This window comes from Ostrinia furnacalis, unplaced genomic scaffold, assembly GCF_004193835.3.
Source record: "Ostrinia furnacalis isolate ACB-3 unplaced genomic scaffold, ASM419383v2 OfSCF1376, whole genome shotgun sequence".
In the NCBI taxonomy this organism is placed as follows: Eukaryota; Metazoa; Arthropoda; class Insecta; order Lepidoptera; family Crambidae; genus Ostrinia; species Ostrinia furnacalis.
In genome coordinates, this window is record NW_021131615.1 from 630,431 (window position 1) to 650,867 (window position 20,437).

At 37.0% G+C, this 20,437-nt stretch overlaps 1 long non-coding RNA gene across 1 annotated transcript; it reads right to left on the reverse strand.

The window, feature by feature from the left end:
- Positions 1 to 2,385: 2,385 nt before the first annotated feature.
- Positions 2,386 to 3,196, reverse strand: LOC114352473 (uncharacterized). The gene is made up of 3 exons (XR_003655860.1): positions 3,024 to 3,196; positions 2,599 to 2,669; positions 2,386 to 2,422 (listed from the first exon to the last, which is right to left on the reverse strand). It is a non-coding gene; the product is annotated as an uncharacterized LOC114352473 (long non-coding RNA).
- Positions 3,197 to 20,437: the final 17,241 nt, after the last annotated feature.

The following is a 20,437-nucleotide window of genomic DNA, read 5'->3' on the forward strand; positions in this document are numbered from 1 at the left end:
AGGACGATATAATTTTTGTAGTAGGTACTTAGGTACCTACCAGGAAAAAATGCAAACACTTGTTTGTAACTACAGCACGTGCGCGCGTTTTTTTGTGGAATTTCATCTACCTACAAATAGCAAAAAGAAGTTACTTACCTATTATTAGACATCACTAGTTACCAACTTACTTAACTTAAAATCCGAAATATTTAGCCGATAATCCTAGTTCAGTAACCCACGAGGGGTTGGTTAGCAAGCTGATAAGGTGTTACGAATGGGTTCACCACAATTTGTGCCACAAAATAGTCGAACGTCGAACCCGCGTTGCCGGACCACGACCCGACACCAACCAACACCATTAGGCTATTAAGTAACATATTTTTAGGATCTCATTTGTAACATAAGATTGTTATAATTATCTAGCCAGTTTTCTCGGATTCAGTGTAAGTAGGTATGTATGTACTTACAGGCAAGAACACTAAACCACATTAAGCTTCGTTGTAAGTGCGATTTTGGAACACAAATCTATAGTTTGATCCGATGTGCCTTCTTTTTTACTCGCGTAGGTAGTTCCAGCATAATTTCTGTAAATTCTAAGCATGTATGTTTTTTTTAGTGTAACCTGTAATATTGTGTTTAAATCATTCTTTTGAGAAATAAGTAGGTACCAGCTTCTAGCAGCCAAATAAAACGATGTTCAGAGTTTAAGATTTTTATTGTAAATCATCCCTGCAAGTCACATTTTATGCCAAGTTAGTTCATTCTTGTACAATACACCTCAAAGCTTGAATTCTTCTTTAGGATTCATCTTCTCATTTTAGATTCATTCGAACGTCTGGTATATTGTGGTTAAGGAAAAATAACTTTAAATAATTAAACTAAGCAATGCAATATAGTCATTTGGGGTCATTACGTGAGTGCGAAAAACGTTACATAGTATTTTGTTGCTTCGAAAACCTTTCTGCATCAGTATAGAGTTCTGCGATGTTATGTTACATCGAAAAACTTTACACTACGAACGATTTTACTTGTATGTAACGTTTTTCGCACTCACTCACGTAGGTAACCCAGTAAAAAGGTAGTAGAAATCCCGACCTAATAAATTTTCATGGCAGTAACCGCGGTAGTATAAAACAATAATGCTGGTCATTATTAGGTTTCGTATTGAGTTTTAAGATTTAATAACTTTTAATGGTAAAAGTTCGTACTTCGAACTGTTCAACGATCACTGTTAATTTCGAACTTTTACCGGCTTATTCCACTCTTCCCCATTGACAATCCCCGTCAACGGGGATAAGTGAACTTTTTGTTCACTATTCCTCGTTAACGCCAAATTGGAACTTATAATGGGGAATAATGAACTTTTTAGTTCAATAATCCCCATTACGTTCTAAATAAAATCCTTATAATAACGACGGGGAAGTATACGAACGGGGAATAGTGAACAAAGTTCACTAATCCCCGTTGACGGGGATTGTCAACGAGGAATAGTGGAATAAGCCCCTTTCACCGTCATACACTCGGTAACTCTTAAATCTATGGTGAAAAATAGACAAGTCGAAATGTATTAGATCTATTGTCGCGTTCTCGTTGGTCTATTCCACTTTGATCACCTGGCTTTGATGACCCAGGTGATCAAAGTCCACTTTCAGCGACAATTTAGTGTCCTTTGATCACCTACGGACACGATGCCCTGGGTGATCAAAGTGGACCCCAGTTAAATTATTATTTTAGTGTCCTTTGATCACCTACATACAAATCACACCTCCTCTTATACTTAATGTACGGACAAACATTGTTCAGGTATGTAACGCTTTAAAATATTTCATGCTGTAAAAAAAATTGACTATATTAAGAAAATGTTTGTACTTACAACGATTGGACATGACGTGTCTATTCAGAGGAGGTGTGATTTGTATGTAGGTGATCAAAGGACACTAAAATAATAATTTAATTGGAGTCCACTTTGATCACCCAGGGCATCATATCCGTGGGTGATCAAAGGACACTACATTGTCGCTGGAAGTGGACTTTGATCACCTGGGTCATCAAAGCCAGGTGATCAAAGTGGAATAGACCTTCTCGTTGGCAGTCAGAAGCCCCACGCTAGGTATAGATCGTTTCATCCACGAAGACGTTCCCCACCATTCTTCCGCTAATTTGAGTGTTATCGGTCAAAACACGCTAAATCATCCATGAGTGCACACGCACACTACAATAATGACGCTCGGATTGCTCGGATCAAACTCCCCGCACCCCGCGCTTCCCTCGACCAAAAATTGGTGGAGCTCGTCTTCTCGTGGATGAAATGAACTATATCCGTACTCTAACTCCACTCGACACAGTCGATCGTTTGGAATTATAAATAAGTAAAATATTAAAAAGGATATTGTTTATCTCTGGGTTCCTCGTGCGAACGATCTCGGAATGGTGATTTTTCCTGCAACAAAAATTATATTTCGAATTTCAATTTATGTATAGGTATAGTGGCTCATGGCGTGAGATCGAATATTAAAAAATAATAGTGGGCGTGGCTTATCAAATTCGTCTCTGGCAGATTCACTATATACAAGATGACTAATAATAAAACATTGTAGTATGTATCCTAGAACATACCCTTTTATGATATTTTTCATAGTGATGATCTTCTTGGGATCCATTTTGGTGGCTCGCAACTTTTACGACAGCTGGAAATAAATTTAGTTTGATTATCGTTTTATAATTAAGCTTAAAATTACAGCAATATGATATTATTTCAATACTAGCTGTGCCCGCGACTTCGTACGCATGAAAACCCGTTTTCGCAAAATTTTTAATTTTTGCTCTGCACCTATTACTCGTAGCGTGATGGTTTATAGCTTATAGCCTTCCTCAATAAATAGGCTATCTAACACTGAAAGAATTTTTCAAATCGGACCGGTAGTTCCTGAGATTAGCGCGTTCAAGTAAACAAACAAACAAAACAAACTCTTTAGCTTTATAATATTAGTAATAGATAACTGAATTGGATTAAGCAATAGGTACAATGAATTGATGCTCACCTTTTTGTTCATCACGCCGACGTTTCTGTTCTAGGATAGCAGTCTCTTCAACTCTGTCCTGTAAATCCAAGTGAAAATGTTAATAAAATTAAACTTTTTAAACAATGTGGTAAATAAATATAAAATTACATAATGTATGTGTTTTCAATTATGAGAAAATGTTTTAGTAATTTGTTATTAGGGTTCCGTAGCCAAAATGGCAAAAACGGAACCCTTATAGTTTCGTCATGTCCGTCTGTCCGTCTGTCCGTCTGTCCGTCTGTCCGTCTGTCCGTCTGTCCGTCTGTCCGTCTGTCCGTCTGTCCGTCTGTCCGTCTGTCCGTCTGTCCGTCTGTCCGTCTGTCCGTCTGTCCGTCTGTCCGTCTGTCCGTCTGTCCGTCTGTCCGTCTGTCCGTCTGTCCGTCTGTCCGTCTGTCCGTCTGTCCGTCTGTCCGTCTGTCCGTCTGTCCGTCTGTCCGTCTGTCCGTCTGTCCGTCTGTCCGTCTGTCCGTCTGTCCGTCTGTCCGTCTGTCCGTCTGTCCGTCTGTCCGTCTGTCCGTCTGTCCGTCTGTCCGTCTGTCCGTCTGTCCGTCTGTCCGTCTGTCCGTCTGTCCGTCTGTCCGTCTGTCCGTCTGTCCGTCTGTCCGTCTGTCCGTCTGTCCGTCTGTCCGTCTGTCCGTCTGTCCGTCTGTCCGTCTGTCCGTCTGTCCGTCTGTCCGTCTGTCCGTCTGTCCGTCTGTCCGTCTGTCCGTCTGTCCGTCTGTCCGTCTGTCCGTCTGTCCGTCTGTCCGTCTGTCCGTCTGTCCGTCTGTCCGTCTGTCCGTCTGTCCGTCTGTCCGTCTGTCCGTCTGTCACTCTGTCCGTCTGTCCGTCTGTCCGTCTGTCCGTCTGTCCGTCTGTCCGTCTGTCCGTCTGTCCCTCTGTCCGTCTGTCCGTCTGTCACAGCCGATTTACTCGGAAACTATAAGTACTACAGTGATGAAATTTGATGGGAATATGTGTTGTATGAACCGCTACAAAATTATGACACTAAATAGTAAAAAAAAGAATTGGGGGTGGGGCCCCCCATACATGTAACTGAGGGATGAAAATTTTTTTTCGATGTACATACCCGTGTGGGGTATCAATGGAAAGGTCTTTTAAAATGATATAAAGTTTTCTAAAAAACATTTTTCTTAAAGTGAACGGTTTTTGAGATATCAGCTCTCAAAGTCGTAAAAAGTATGTCCCCCCCCCTCTATTTTTATAACTACGGGGTATAAAATTCTAAAAAAAATAGAGGTGATGCATGCTAATTAACTCTTTCAACGATTTTTGGTTTGATCAAAGTATCTCTTATAGTTTTTGAGATAGGTTGATTTAACTGTAATTTTGGTTAAGTTATTGTGCTTACACTGAAAACGATGGCTGAACCTTATAAGATAGATCAAAAAATATACTACAGTATTGTACACCTTTTAAAATCCGCGATGATATAAAATCTTTATAATGTAGGTACTTTTTACGAGAAATATTAGCTTATTCAAGCAATACGCCATTAATCCTTATCCAGTAATGTACCTTAAATACATTGTGCATTTGATAAAGTTTAATATTACAAATGTGATTGTTGAGTAATAATAGGTTAAACATATCCATCGAACCAATATTTTTAAAACGCGTTAATCCTATAGATTATTATTACATCGATTCAAGAAGATCGGTCGCTCGCTGCGCTGCAGCGCGTGAGTTGCGGGGCGTGGTCTCGCGCGGGAGCGGGGATAAGATAGCTAACCGCGTCGACCCGAACGGGCAGACACGTGAGGGCAGACGTCGTTGTCACTTGTGCGCGCTAAGAGAATTTCATCGTTCCCATTTACTTCTTTCGCAAGTCGAATTTGGCGTTGAGACTTTTTAATATTGAATTGTACCTATTATAAAAAATAAGTAAGTAGGTATACTGGTTTAATAGGTGCTATTAAACCGGTCACGTACTAATAAATCCCCCAATAATATAAATTCCTTTGTTTTTGGTGCAAATTTTAGTGTTTCGTAGCAGGTTTTTAAAATTTCTAAAGCTTATTGTATATCATCTAACAATGGATACTTTAGATAATACGTTTTCCTACATTCTGAATTATAATAACTATATCGAAGATGATGTGGTTCGCGCATTTCATGAAAAGTTACTTCGGTGCACATCATTTAGACCGCGTGAGCTAGAATTATTTCAACACCCTGAACTGATTGAACCTGTACCTAAAAATGAGACGCACCTTCAAGTAATTTATGACGGTGACGTGGGATTAGTGGGGCACTGGAGTTGTATTTATTACATTAATGGAATACTGCGTGTGTACGATAGTCTTGTTGGTGTTCTAGGAAAATCGCAAAAAATATATGTAAAAGCCTTGTTTCCGTATCTATCGGAGTCATGTATTCAGTTTCCAAGTGTTCAGCGACAACCGAATACTATTGATTGTGGTTTGTTTGCCATTGCTTTTGCCACCTCTTTAGCTCGGAATATTTATAAATACATATATAAAATTAATATTCATACATAAAAGTACAAGGCAAAATATCGGGAGAGTTTAGGCTCCATTCACCAGGTGTATAAATTGACATAATAAGTTTATTATATTTGCTGCTACGGAACCCTTTGTGCGCGAGCCCGACTCGCACTTGGCCGGTTTTTTTTTATCTGATTTTATTTAACATTTTGATAGATTCCAGTAGGACATAAAATCTATGTTAAACATAGAGCCCTTCCATACGACCCGATGTGGGAGGGAGGTTTTTTTTATTATAATACAAGTTTTACCAGGCCTGTTCATCTTCGCGAGTTTGCATTGAAAACAAAACACGCGCGACTACACCTCCTGAGTGAGATATCTAATCGAAAGGATAATCACGAGCGAGCATTGAAGCACGCACGTGTATTCTTCACCCATTTGCATTATAAAGACAATAAAATATGTATGTAAAAACGGTGGTGTAATTAACACTGTGCAGTGTTTTAACTGCCTGAAAATAATAGAAACACAAAATATATGCTTATTCATGTGTTTCCTCCGCCATTTTCCGCAGTTTGGCACCTCACGTCACCGCAGCACAGTAGTTTGATTTTAAAAATAGGTGGACATACGATCGAAAGTCATAATTTCATCGAAACAAAAATTGTTTTGGATAGCATTTTGAATGCTGATCAACATTTGTTATTATGCATTTTTCGTAAAAACGAGCCTTTCATGCTTAAAAAAAATATGACAAAATCAAAAATCAAAATCAAAAAATCAAAAATATTTATTCAGTTTAGACCACAAGTGGCACTTATGAACGTCAATAGAAAATAATAAAAAAAGAAAAAGGTAGCCCTTATGGGGCACTTTACATGTCTCCTTATCTTTTGGGCCCTACCAGCGCTTCGAGACAAACATATGGCAAGTGCTGAGAAGAAACGCCGGAACAAACTCAGTCACCACTTATTGCCAGGAATTATCTAACGGTAAGAATAGTCAAATTTAAGTACATCAAATATGTGCAGACTGAACTGACCACGCATCCTTGTCATCAATATAGTCTCGAACCTTGTAGTACCCTTTGGACATAAGGGTATTTTTTATATGTATCTTAAATTTGTTTATTGGCAATTCGACAAGGTTGTGTGGTATTTTGTTAAATATGGTAATACATTTCCCCAAGAATGAATTACCTATCTTATGCAACCTAAATGATGGAACAGCAAGTTTATTCTTATGTCTCGTGTTAAATGAGTGGACGTCACTTGAATCAAAAATGTATGGATCCGATTCAAATATACATGCTATGAAGGATAAATCACAGATATGGGTTAATCCTAGACAACCTAAGAAGAAGCGTATAACTGAAGACTCTGACAGTGACTCGTCGACATCTCAGCTGGTTAGACCAATGACCCCCTGCTGCTCATCAAAAGCTCTAAACCAAACAATAAACTCATTTCGTGAGGAAATGAAGATAATGTTGAGCGCTATTACTGACATCAAAGAGCAACAAGAAGGCCGATTTTCTAGAATACAACAAGATATGGCAGATATCAAAAACTCTGTTAATCAATTGCAGAAAACTAACGAAGACATAGAAAAATCATTGGACTATCTGGGTAAAAAATATGAGGAACTGGAAGAAACTAATAAGGAGTGTATAGATAAGGTAAAGAAACAAGAAAACAAAATTAAGGACATTTGCCAACGAAACATTTACCTGGAGAAATATAGTAAGGCACTAGAAGAAAGAGTCTGTACATTGGAGCAAAAAGAGCTGGACCTAAATATAGAAATCAAAAACGTGGATAAGCAAGAAGGAAAAAGTACGTTAGAGATAGTTGAAATGATAGCACGAGAACTCAATCTAAAACCAGAAAAAATTGAGAAAACGTGGAGAGCAGGAAGAGAAAAAGACTCGAAAGATTCACGCCCAATCATAGTAACACTCCAATCACGAGAAGACCGATCAGAATGGTTAAAAGCGAGAAAAAATGTTCTAACAAATCACAACGTTTTCAAAAATAACAACAACACCAGAATCTACATAAACGAACATATAACGAGACACTTACGCCAACTACTGTGGGAAACTAAAATCAAATTAAAGGAAACATATAAATACATATGGGTGCAAAATGCTCGAATACTTATAAGAAAGAACGACCAAGATAAAAAAATCCACCAAATACGCTCCGAAAGTGATATACTAAGTTATTTACCAAGTAAGCAGGAGTAATCCAGTAATCAATGCCATCTACCGTTGATTTACAACCTCAATTAACAGATTTAGAATATACAAAATACGAAAATATACAACATTGGTCTAATCAAATAAATGACGGAAAGAACGCACTACAAATAATTCATATAAATATATGCTCCATTAAGAAACACTTTAGCGAGTTTCTAGTACTCATAAATGACTGTATAGATAGTATAGACATAATATGTTTAACAGAAGTTAACATAAAACAGGAAGAGTTGTGTTTATTTACAATAGATAACTTCAATACATACTCTTTAACAAGAGAAGATAGAAGAGGAGGAGGTGTAATATTATATGTCAAAAATATCCATCACTTTACAACCTACAATACGAAAGCGACGACATGTGAACTCATTCATGGTCATCTGAGAGCCTATACCTACGAAATGGAATTATTGATTGTATATCGCCCGCCGCAAACACAAAAACAAATGTTTATAAGGGAAATGGATAGAATATTACGTAACGTGCCCGCTAAAAAAGACGTAATACTGATTGGTGACTGCAACATCAACATACTTGTAGAAGACTTGAACTCCACGTCCAATTACTACCTAAACACATTATTTGCACGGGGACTGCAGTGCGGAGTGCAGGACGTGACTCGCGAGGCCGTGATGGCGGAGCGATTAGTAACGTCATGCATCGACCACGTCTTCGTGCGGACTGAAGAGGCTACAGTTTGTGCGTATGTACTTATGAGTAGAGTGGCAGACCACTATCTAACGGGACTCACAGCTGTTTTCGAGCGCCAGGGCCAGGTACCGCTGACGTCTGCTAAAGTTTGCTTAGATAATAGTTTAGTGTCAGCGAAACTTAAAGAATATAAATGGTCGGACTTGCTTAATGTTGAAGATCCTATTCAATTATACTATAAAATTAAATCAATTTTTTGCGATATCTATGATTCCTCCAGGATAATAAGGGCTAGCAAAAAAAGGGTTACACAACCGTGGATCTCAAAAACCCTACAAAATATGATAGATACGAAAGACACACTTTTCCGCAAATGGAAAAAATGTCCAACTAACAGTAATTACCGACTAGAGTACACGAAATATCGAAATAAAGTTCAGAAACTGATAAATCATGCTAAAAATAAACATAAGAGGGACGAGCTATATAATTGTAACGGGGATCTTCGTAAAATCTGGGGTAAAATAAATAACTGGTTAGGTAGGAGTAATTTGTCTGTAGATACTATTATTGAAAAACACTTTTTAAAGGAGGAACCATCACTAAAAACAGTATGTAATAAATTTTGTGAGACATTTACCAATGAGATCGACAACATTAAGCACAAGTGTGANCAGGAGTAATCCAGTAATCAATGCCATCTACCGTTGATTTACAACCTCAATTAACAGATTTAGAATATACAAAATACGAAAATATACAACATTGGTCTAATCAAATAAATGACGGAAAGAACGCACTACAAATAATTCATATAAATATATGCTCCATTAAGAAACACTTTAGCGAGTTTCTAGTACTCATAAATGACTGTATAGATAGTATAGACATAATATGTTTAACAGAAGTTAACATAAAACAGGAAGAGTTGTGTTTATTTACAATAGATAACTTCAATACATACTCTTTAACAAGAGAAGATAGAAGAGGAGGAGGTGTAATATTATATGTCAAAAATATCCATCACTTTACAACCTACAATACGAAAGCGACGACATGTGAACTCATTCATGGTCATCTGAGAGCCTATACCTACGAAATGGAATTATTGATTGTATATCGCCCGCCGCAAACACAAAAACAAATGTTTATAAGGGAAATGGATAGAATATTACGTAACGTGCCCGCTAAAAAAGACGTAATACTGATTGGTGACTGCAACATCAACATACTTGTAGAAGACTTGAACTCCACGTCCAATTACTACCTAAACACATTATTTGCACGGGGACTGCAGTGCGGAGTGCAGGACGTGACTCGCGAGGCCGTGATGGCGGAGCGATTAGTAACGTCATGCATCGACCACGTCTTCGTGCGGACTGAAGAGGCTACAGTTTGTGCGTATGTACTTATGAGTAGAGTGGCAGACCACTATCTAACGGGACTCACAGCTGTTTTCGAGCGCCAGGGCCAGGTACCGCTGACGTCTGCTAAAGTTTGCTTAGATAATAGTTTAGTGTCAGCGAAACTTAAAGAATATAAATGGTCGGACTTGCTTAATGTTGAAGATCCTATTCAATTATACTATAAAATTAAATCAATTTTTTGCGATATCTATGATTCCTCCAGGATAATAAGGGCTAGCAAAAAAAGGGTTACACAACCGTGGATCTCAAAAACCCTACAAAATATGATAGATACGAAAGACACACTTTTCCGCAAATGGAAAAAATGTCCAACTAACAGTAATTACCGACTAGAGTACACGAAATATCGAAATAAAGTTCAGAAACTGATAAATCATGCTAAAAATAAACATAAGAGGGACGAGCTATATAATTGTAACGGGGATCTTCGTAAAATCTGGGGTAAAATAAATAACTGGTTAGGTAGGAGTAATTTGTCTGTAGATACTATTATTGAAAAACACTTTTTAAAGGAGGAACCATCACTAAAAACAGTATGTAATAAATTTTGTGAGACATTTACCAATGAGATCGACAACATTAAGCACAAGTGTGATAACCAGTTCCTTGATAAAAAATCTTACATAAAGGAATGTAATGTTAGTTTTAGATATAAAAATGTATCAGCTGAAGATGTGTGCAAAGCTATAGATAAGTTGCACTGCAGCAAGTCACCGGGGTCAGATCAGATCAGGGTCAGAGACTTAAAAGAGATCAAAAAAATAATTAGTCCTCTGATAGCAAACTTCATAAATATGTGTGTAAAAAGAGGAGTATATCCAGACGAATTAAAAAAATCAATAATAAGACCGATTTATAAACAAGGTTTACACCAGGATTATACAAATTATAGGCCAATAGCGATTCTTAATGTCATAAACAAAATCACTGAAAAACTTATAGTCAGTCAGATAACAAAATTCATGGAAGACAATAATGTCCTCTCAGATATTCAACATGGATTTAGGATCAATAGAAGTACTGCAACAGCGTTATCTAAATTTACTGACAATGTCAACAATGCATTAAATAATAAGGAAATGGTAATGGTAATATTTATAGATTTTAAAAAAGCTTTCGACACACTTGACCACGATGGCTTGCTGCATGCGATGGAGGACTGTGGTATACGTGGTCCAATCAATAACTGGTTCAGTACCTACCTGAAACATAGAACGTTAGAAGTTAAAGTTAATGGAGTCAGTAGTGACCTAGGCAATGTTCAATATGGCGTCCCGACCGGGTCGGTATATGGGCCTGTTGGATACATAATTCATGTAAACAGCATGAGCAATGTAATAAAACACTGCAATACATATATGTACGCGGACGATACATGTTTAATGTTTAGCTGTAAGAACCATAGCAATATACAAAATAAAATGCAAGACGATTTTAATAACGTTATAAAATGGGCTCATGATAACGGCATAATAATAAATGTAAATAAAACTAAATGTATGCTTATAACTTCACCATACTCCCACCAAAAACAAATAAGTATTAATATTAAGGGTCATACGTATGAATGTCTACATAATGAAATGAAAGATTGTCACTGTGAACACTTGGGGCATGTATCTATGTATAAATACTTGGGACTGACAATAGACAGTACATTCTCTTGGAAGCTACACGTGGAAAATACATGTATGAAGTTACGAAGCATATTAGGTAAAATATATTATTTAAAATTCATCTGCAGTAGGAAAATACTCTATATGCTGTACCATGCCCTCGTAGAGGCCACAATTGGTTACGGGCTGGGTAGTTATGGACTAACGTTCCCAGTTCACCTTAACAAAATAAAATCAATACAAACTAGAATATTGAAAATGCTAACAGATAGGAGAACTTTAGTTAAATGTAAAAAAGAATACCTAAAGCTATTTAAAATATGTAAGATTTTGCCAATAGAAAAGAAAGTTAAATTAATACTAATACTAGAACAATATAATACAGACAAATTTAAAACAAAACGGGTACATAACTACCCAACTCGATTAGCTAAGAAAAATAAATTAATGGTGCCTAAAATAAACAATTATTTTGGTAAAAGAACTAGACAATGGATTATACCTACAATACATAACGAATTGGAGCAAGATTTGCTAAACGATATACTTTCGAGAAATCACCTTAAGTACAAGTTAAAAAAATATTACCTAACTTTATGTCCCTGATACTATAACTAGACTATTAGATATATTATATTGTAATATTAGTTTTTAAATAGTAAGTGCAGGCGACCGGCGCACCAGGCTAGACACTGGAGATGTCTGATCTGATGTGCCGGCGACTGTAGGAACCAATTTTGCATGTGTGTATTATTACTTAGTTAATAAGTACAATAAGTTACATTTATAATAGTTAGCACGAGAACGACTGCCGACAAACTGTTAAGCAGTTTGGCAGATTAGTATTAAGTAAAATCGATGTAACTTTTATGAGACAAGAATCAAAAATGTATGGATCCGATTCAAATATACATGCTATGAAGGATAAATCACAGATATGGGTTAATCCTAGACAACCTAAGAAGAAGCGTATAACTGAAGACTCTGACAGTGACTCGTCGACATCTCAGCTGGTTAGACCAATGACCCCCTGCTGCTCATCAAAAGCTCTAAACCAAACAATAAACTCATTTCGTGAGGAAATGAAGATAATGTTGAGCGCTATTACTGACATCAAAGAGCAACAAGAAGGCCGATTTTCTAGAATACAACAAGATATGGCAGATATCAAAAACTCTGTTAATCAATTGCAGAAAACTAACGAAGACATAGAAAAATCATTGGACTATCTGGGTAAAAAATATGAGGAACTGGAAGAAACTAATAAGGAGTGTATAGATAAGGTAAAGAAACAAGAAAACAAAATTAAGGACATTTGCCAACGAAACATTTACCTGGAGAAATATAGTAAGGCACTAGAAGAAAGAGTCTGTACATTGGAGCAAAAAGAGCTGGACCTAAATATAGAAATCAAAAACGTGGATAAGCAAGAAGGAAAAAGTACGTTAGAGATAGTTGAAATGATAGCACGAGAACTCAATCTAAAACCAGAAAAAATTGAGAAAACGTGGAGAGCAGGAAGAGAAAAAGACTCGAAAGATTCACGCCCAATCATAGTAACACTCCAATCACGAGAAGACCGATCAGAATGGTTAAAAGCGAGAAAAAATGTTCTAACAAATCACAACGTTTTCAAAAATAACAACAACACCAGAATCTACATAAACGAACATATAACGAGACACTTACGCCAACTACTGTGGGAAACTAAAATCAAATTAAAGGAAACATATAAATACATATGGGTGCAAAATGCTCGAATACTTATAAGAAAGAACGACCAAGATAAAAAAATCCACCAAATACGCTCCGAAAGTGATATACTAAGTTATTTACCAAGTAAGCAGGAGTAATCCAGTAATCAATGCCATCTACCGTTGATTTACAACCTCAATTAACAGATTTAGAATATACAAAATACGAAAATATACAACATTGGTCTAATCAAATAAATGACGGAAAGAACGCACTACAAATAATTCATATAAATATATGCTCCATTAAGAAACACTTTAGCGAGTTTCTAGTACTCATAAATGACTGTATAGATAGTATAGACATAATATGTTTAACAGAAGTTAACATAAAACAGGAAGAGTTGTGTTTATTTACAATAGATAACTTCAATACATACTCTTTAACAAGAGAAGATAGAAGAGGAGGAGGTGTAATATTATATGTCAAAAATATCCATCACTTTACAACCTACAATACGAAAGCGACGACATGTGAACTCATTCATGGTCATCTGAGAGCCTATACCTACGAAATGGAATTATTGATTGTATATCGCCCGCCGCAAACACAAAAACAAATGTTTATAAGGGAAATGGATAGAATATTACGTAACGTGCCCGCTAAAAAAGACGTAATACTGATTGGTGACTGCAACATCAACATACTTGTAGAAGACTTGAACTCCACGTCCAATTACTACCTAAACACATTATTTGCACGGGGACTGCAGTGCGGAGTGCAGGACGTGACTCGCGAGGCCGTGATGGCGGAGCGATTAGTAACGTCATGCATCGACCACGTCTTCGTGCGGACTGAAGAGGCTACAGTTTGTGCGTATGTACTTATGAGTAGAGTGGCAGACCACTATCTAACGGGACTCACAGCTGTTTTCGAGCGCCAGGGCCAGGTACCGCTGACGTCTGCTAAAGTTTGCTTAGATAATAGTTTAGTGTCAGCGAAACTTAAAGAATATAAATGGTCGGACTTGCTTAATGTTGAAGATCCTATTCAATTATACTATAAAATTAAATCAATTTTTTGCGATATCTATGATTCCTCCAGGATAATAAGGGCTAGCAAAAAAAGGGTTACACAACCGTGGATCTCAAAAACCCTACAAAATATGATAGATACGAAAGACACACTTTTCCGCAAATGGAAAAAATGTCCAACTAACAGTAATTACCGACTAGAGTACACGAAATATCGAAATAAAGTTCAGAAACTGATAAATCATGCTAAAAATAAACATAAGAGGGACGAGCTATATAATTGTAACGGGGATCTTCGTAAAATCTGGGGTAAAATAAATAACTGGTTAGGTAGGAGTAATTTGTCTGTAGATACTATTATTGAAAAACACTTTTTAAAGGAGGAACCATCACTAAAAACAGTATGTAATAAATTTTGTGAGACATTTACCAATGAGATCGACAACATTAAGCACATATTTTTAGTTGGGGAGCCGCTGGTAAATGTGTGTGATATCCTAGGACAGTAGTCTTTGTTTAGGGTGTTTAGAGTAGGTGGTGACTCACAACCAGACTGAAAACTATCTGTACAAGATTCATCCAATAGGATAGAATTTTGACAGTTGCAATTAGATATAAATTTTTTCAAAGCCTGGAAATGTTCATCACACTCTTTTTTTGTACATTGATACCGTTCAGACATTGTGTTCAAAGATTTCTTAAGATTACATAATTTATATTCTAGGTTTTCGACATCATGTTCATATTTCAGTACACTATTCTCTAACATTGTGGAACATATGTCAAGCTCATTCTTTAGACGCTGTCTCTCATTTATATAGTTTACTTTGTTGTATAAGCATTTTTGTTTTTTAATCAACTTATTTGTTTTTTTAATATAATTACTAATTTTTACATACTTTTTAAATTTATTTTTACTGCATCTGACAATCTTACCACATACAGGAGTATTGTTTAAAGTATTATCACAAGTTAGGTCTATGGTAATTAATTGTTTGTCAGATGCAGTTTGGGTCAGGCTGGGCGCACTACCGACTAACTCGTCAAACATGATTTGGGTTTTGGTGGCTGTGCAGGCTTCTCTTTCAGCTTCCATTAATTCGATATGGCTGTGAGCATCATAAAGGTCTTGTTTCATGATGGTCATACGTCTGAGGTTGTGTACGTACTCTTCATTGCACTCACCAAACCCGTCAATGATTAATTGTAGCCTATTCCGTTCCTCTACAATTGTCTCATAGTTGGTGTGCAGCTCAGCCATCTCTTTCTTTAAATGCTTGTTTTTATCCCACACATCCATCAGCTCCCTCTCATTGTCCTCTCTTTCCCTATTTAATTGCTCAATCAAGTTTTAATACAAATTCTCAATGTTACCAGGACTCGGTTCCTTTCATACAAATTGACATAACATTAGGTACTAGGTATGTCGAGCTACGTCGTGCTATGCTGGACGACACGTGTGATGTGTCGTTTGTCCCTTATTAAATAACTTTCAAAAGTCTGTCAAACTCCATACGAAAATCACCGGTTAAGGTCATAGTTACGGTTAAAATAAGATGGTGCAACTCAGCCTTAAACTCGAAGCCCACACTCGAGCTCATCGGCACGCGCACCGACGATCGCTAAACGGCTAGAGTACCTTCTGTACTCGCCACTCTGCTCGGTGAGGCTGGAAAAGCTCCTAAAACTACCAGCGAGCGTCCCTTAAAAAAAGCCTTTTAAAGTTATTTTTAAGTAACAGGAATTTTGTTTATAATTTAATTGTCTTTTAAAAATTAGGGATTGATGGTGAAAACGGGCATTAAACTCGTTTTATTGAAACTGAATCTTATTTAGGTAAAATTTCAAAATCAAAGTACTAACGGGTAAATCTCACAAGGTTAAAGCAACATTATTGATACCCCGTGAATGTTGGCTTCAGAAAGCTTTGACACACATTTCAAAGTGCCTCTACTCGAATTTTCATGTAAAAATAAACCGTAAAATGAAAAAGTGGTTTGTGGCCCGCAAAGTATCTTTGAGAATTATTGGTATCAATTGACATTTCAAATTACCATTCGGTGGAATTTCAACGAAATGCGTATAGATTTTATGTCCTTCATTTCCGAGGGTTGTCTTGTCACGTAACGTTCACGACCCTCTTGAATTGCTTAATTGGATTGAATAACATCTTTGTTTTTATCGAAGCAAAATATCCGCTCGTTATATAAAAAGCAAGGACAGCTATTATGTCTGTAAGGAACTTAAACGTAAACTTTATCACAAATCACTGTTCTTACCGTTATACTCTTATGGGCAGAGAAATAGTATGTAATTTTTAGATACTGTTTTAACGAATTTAACATTAGTAATATCGATAAACTTAAATTTCAGTTCAAATTGGACTCTTTAGAGAACGGTCTTCAAACTAATATTAAATTATTTTCCAAATTCACACGGAAGCTGTCTCACGTTACGAATACATGATTCATAATAAACAATAGTAAACATTCCAATAATATCGCCCTCCTTCTGATGCACTAGTTTCAAAATAGATTTACAAATCTGACACCTCCTGTAGCGTCATAAACACACGAATAATTTATAGTGAAACGTTTAAATACGTTGAAGTAAATGCAAATCTGTTAGGCTGAGTTGCACCACCTTATTTTAACCGTAACAATATCAATAACCGGTGCTTTTTATATGGAGTTTGACAGATTTTTGACTTTTGTCAAAGTTAAAGTAAGATGGTACAACTCGGCCTACGACTTTTAATCCGATACCTCACGATATATGCGAAAGTTCTTGTTTGTGACTTGACATTTTTGTAACATCTATGTAGGTACGAGTATGAATTAAAATTATGAATATCAAAAAGACACCACACGAGCAAAGTCACAGGAAGAACACGGGCCACCGGTCACAACCGCAAAACGCCGCCAACGGCGTATTTCCTATAGTTTTCATAAATGTTATTATGAACTCGCCACGGTTGACGCCAGGCGGCCGCCACACGCTACATAACGCCGCGCTCGCTTTTTGTAGCCTTCTCCGGCCACAAAAAAACGCTGCTACATGCCGCTCGCTCTTATACCTCGGTAAACCTGCATGGGCTTAGAAGTGGCGGCCACCAACCACAAGTGGTGACTACCGGCCACAAGTGACTGTCGCGTGTCAGCCACATTTGTAGCCGCTTCTAGTGTACTTCTTCTGTGGCGGCGTTTGTGGCTGTGACTAAGCCCATGTGCGGCGACGCTAAAGGCTTAAAATATCCACTTTTTTCCCAGTCGACTGAGGTGTACTGGATGGCAGGGATTAATTTCAAGTTCACATTTTAATAATCATGTGTCTGCACGTCTATTTTTAACTCTGTTTCAGGTTGTTTTATGAAAAATACACCCGTATTTAAAAGCTCAGTGGATTTAAAAATAAGTGGTGACCTCTTTTGCTACGGCAAAGGGGATATCTAAGTTGGAGTACCTACATTTCTATTTAAATTTATGTGATTAAAGGCTATATTTGAACTGAAATTTAGTGTCGGTGTAATAAAGGAGAACTTTGTAGCGTAGTTAATTGATGTGAATGTTTAGTTAATTTGTATCAATTTTACAATGTTGGCTAATAATTATAGGCTGTCTGTTATTATGAAAGATTATTTTAAGCTCGATGGACATTTTTGAGGAGTCTGCTGTTCTTCTTATCTCAAGAAACTTGTTATTGAAACATTTTCTTCAATTCCTGGAAATGGGTGAAGAAAATAGCTAATTTACCTAATTATTACAGTTGTCGGCGCTCTATACTCGGGTAGCAGGGTTCGTAGGTTTTTAGAAATAAAAGTTCATATAGACTGGTAAGACGGTAACTGTATTGTGTAAGCGCGAGGATGGGCCTTCAAGGCGTCCGACCGGTACCGAGGTTGCGTACTTAGTTATGCATCCGTCAGCTCCCTCTGCTCTAGACTAAACAAGATAAGTCATCACTTTCCACTCTACAGTGTAAGCATTCGTAGAATTGTTATTCACATAAGAGATGTGTCAGCAGAACTAAATTGTAAACACCGTACTGGACGACTGCGATCGGCCACAATATTAAATCATTATTAAATCGCCTCCAACTCGGCGAGGACGTGATCACTTAGTTTAATTAAATATAATCCTTTTTAAAAAGCTTCCACCCCGCTCCCGAAATCTGACTGGCGCAGCCGTTCGGATTTATTGCTGCAAGTTTTCCTAAAGTTTACGCGATTGGTGTCAAAATCCGCCGTTTAAATTCGTGATACTACGGGAAACTAATAAATCCGCCGAACCAAATAAATTTGTCATCGAAGTACGGGTGGAACGAGTATGCAGAGAACGGTCGGTTGGTGAGTAGAACTTTTCGCCAATCCTTCCACTCCTTATCCTCTGTGTATTTTTCATGCTTTTTAAATCGTAGGGAAATATTGCTACTCCGGGATAGAACTTCTCCCAGGGTATCGCATTTTGTGTTTTCGTCATAAAACTTTATCGTTAACACTTTTCGTTTAGATTTAAGTGAATTAAATATTGAAACAAAGTAAAGAAAATAAATTGAAATAAAGTAAATAAATTGAAATAAAGTAAATAAAATATAGGCCTTATAAATAAGCTCAAAATTGCACAGCGTGCTATGGAGAGGGCTATGCTCGGTGTTTCTTTACGAGATCGAATCAGAAATGAGGAGGAGATCCGTAAACGAACTAAAGTCGCTGACATAGCCCAACGGATTAGCAAGCTAAAGTGGCAATGGGCAGGGCACATAGTACGCAGATACTAACGGCCGATGGGTCAGCAAGGTTCTGGAGTGGAGGCCACGTACCGGAAAGCGCAGCGTAAGACGTCCACCCACATGGTGACGACGACTGATGGTGACATAGCAGGAAGGCGCTGGATGCAGGTCGCCACCAACCGGCCATTGTGGAAATGATGATGGATGATGAATAATGTGTGGAATAGGGTTGCGGGTATTCCCATTTATGCTAGAATTATTCGACTAACTTTAATAGAGAGTGATAAAAATGTATTGTTTACTATAACCGTTCAACCCTTACTGAACCCACTACCTACTGTAATCGATTATGACAGTCAAAATGATATAAAGATCTATTCAGGGCTACTTTAGAAAGTAAAAATATATTTCATAACTATTGAAGTCAAGGGTTCTTGCTTGAAGACTTTTTTTAATCATGTCTGTCGGTATTATACGTGCCAAAAAGTAGGTATATACCTTGGTAAAAGGGTACATATCTACCTAATCCACCTTACACCATAACCAGTAGACCAGTAGTGAATATTATAATGTCAATAATCGACTTAGGCTACCTAGTACCTAAAAACTTAGGTTCTAGTTTGAAAGGTTTTAGTATGAAATGAGGTAATAGGGGGCTGTACTTAGTTAGAGTAAGTCTCTTTTCCTATTAATAATTACTTTAAGTGCATTAAAATCTATAATCCATAAATAAAAATACTTAAAATTTTGCATGTCCATTACTCACTTGGCCGCGCGTGCCCGCATAAAATTTTTATGTAGTAATATTAGGCACCATAGGTACTTACGACTACATAAGGTTTGACCGCTACAGTTTGCAACAGTGGCCAGAATAAAAATAAAAACGTTTTTTCTCCATACAAATTTTTTTGTCATATTTTTTTTAAGCATGAAAGGCTCGTTTTTACGAAAAATGCATAATAACAAATGTTGATCAGCATTCAAAATGCTATCCAAAACAATTTTTGTTTCGGTGAAATTATGATTTTCGATCGTATGTCCACCCATTTTTAAAATCAAACTACTGTGCGCAGTACCAACTGCTGACGTTCGTCAACAAAATGGTGCTCAACTCTTGAGACAAGCTAAATTACACCATATTGTTAAGAACATTTGCTTCCTCATAATATTATGTCAATCTTCATTATTGTAACTAGAATAAGTATGTTGTAGAAGCAATAAAGGATTTTATTATTTATTTATTTATTTATTTACAACATAATTGTTTTTTAAATACCTTCGCAAACCTTCTGTACGCAGTACTTATTATTCTGTGGTTTTACGGTTTCGGTCGTACCTAGCCTAATTTGAAAAAACCGGCCAAGTGCGAGTCGGGCTCGCGCACAAAGGGTTCCGTAGCAGCAAATATAATAAACTTATTATGTCAATTTATACACCTGGTGAATGGAGCCTAAACTCTCCCGATATTTTGCCTTGTACTTTTATGTATGAATATTAATTTTATATATGTATTTATAAATATTCCGAGC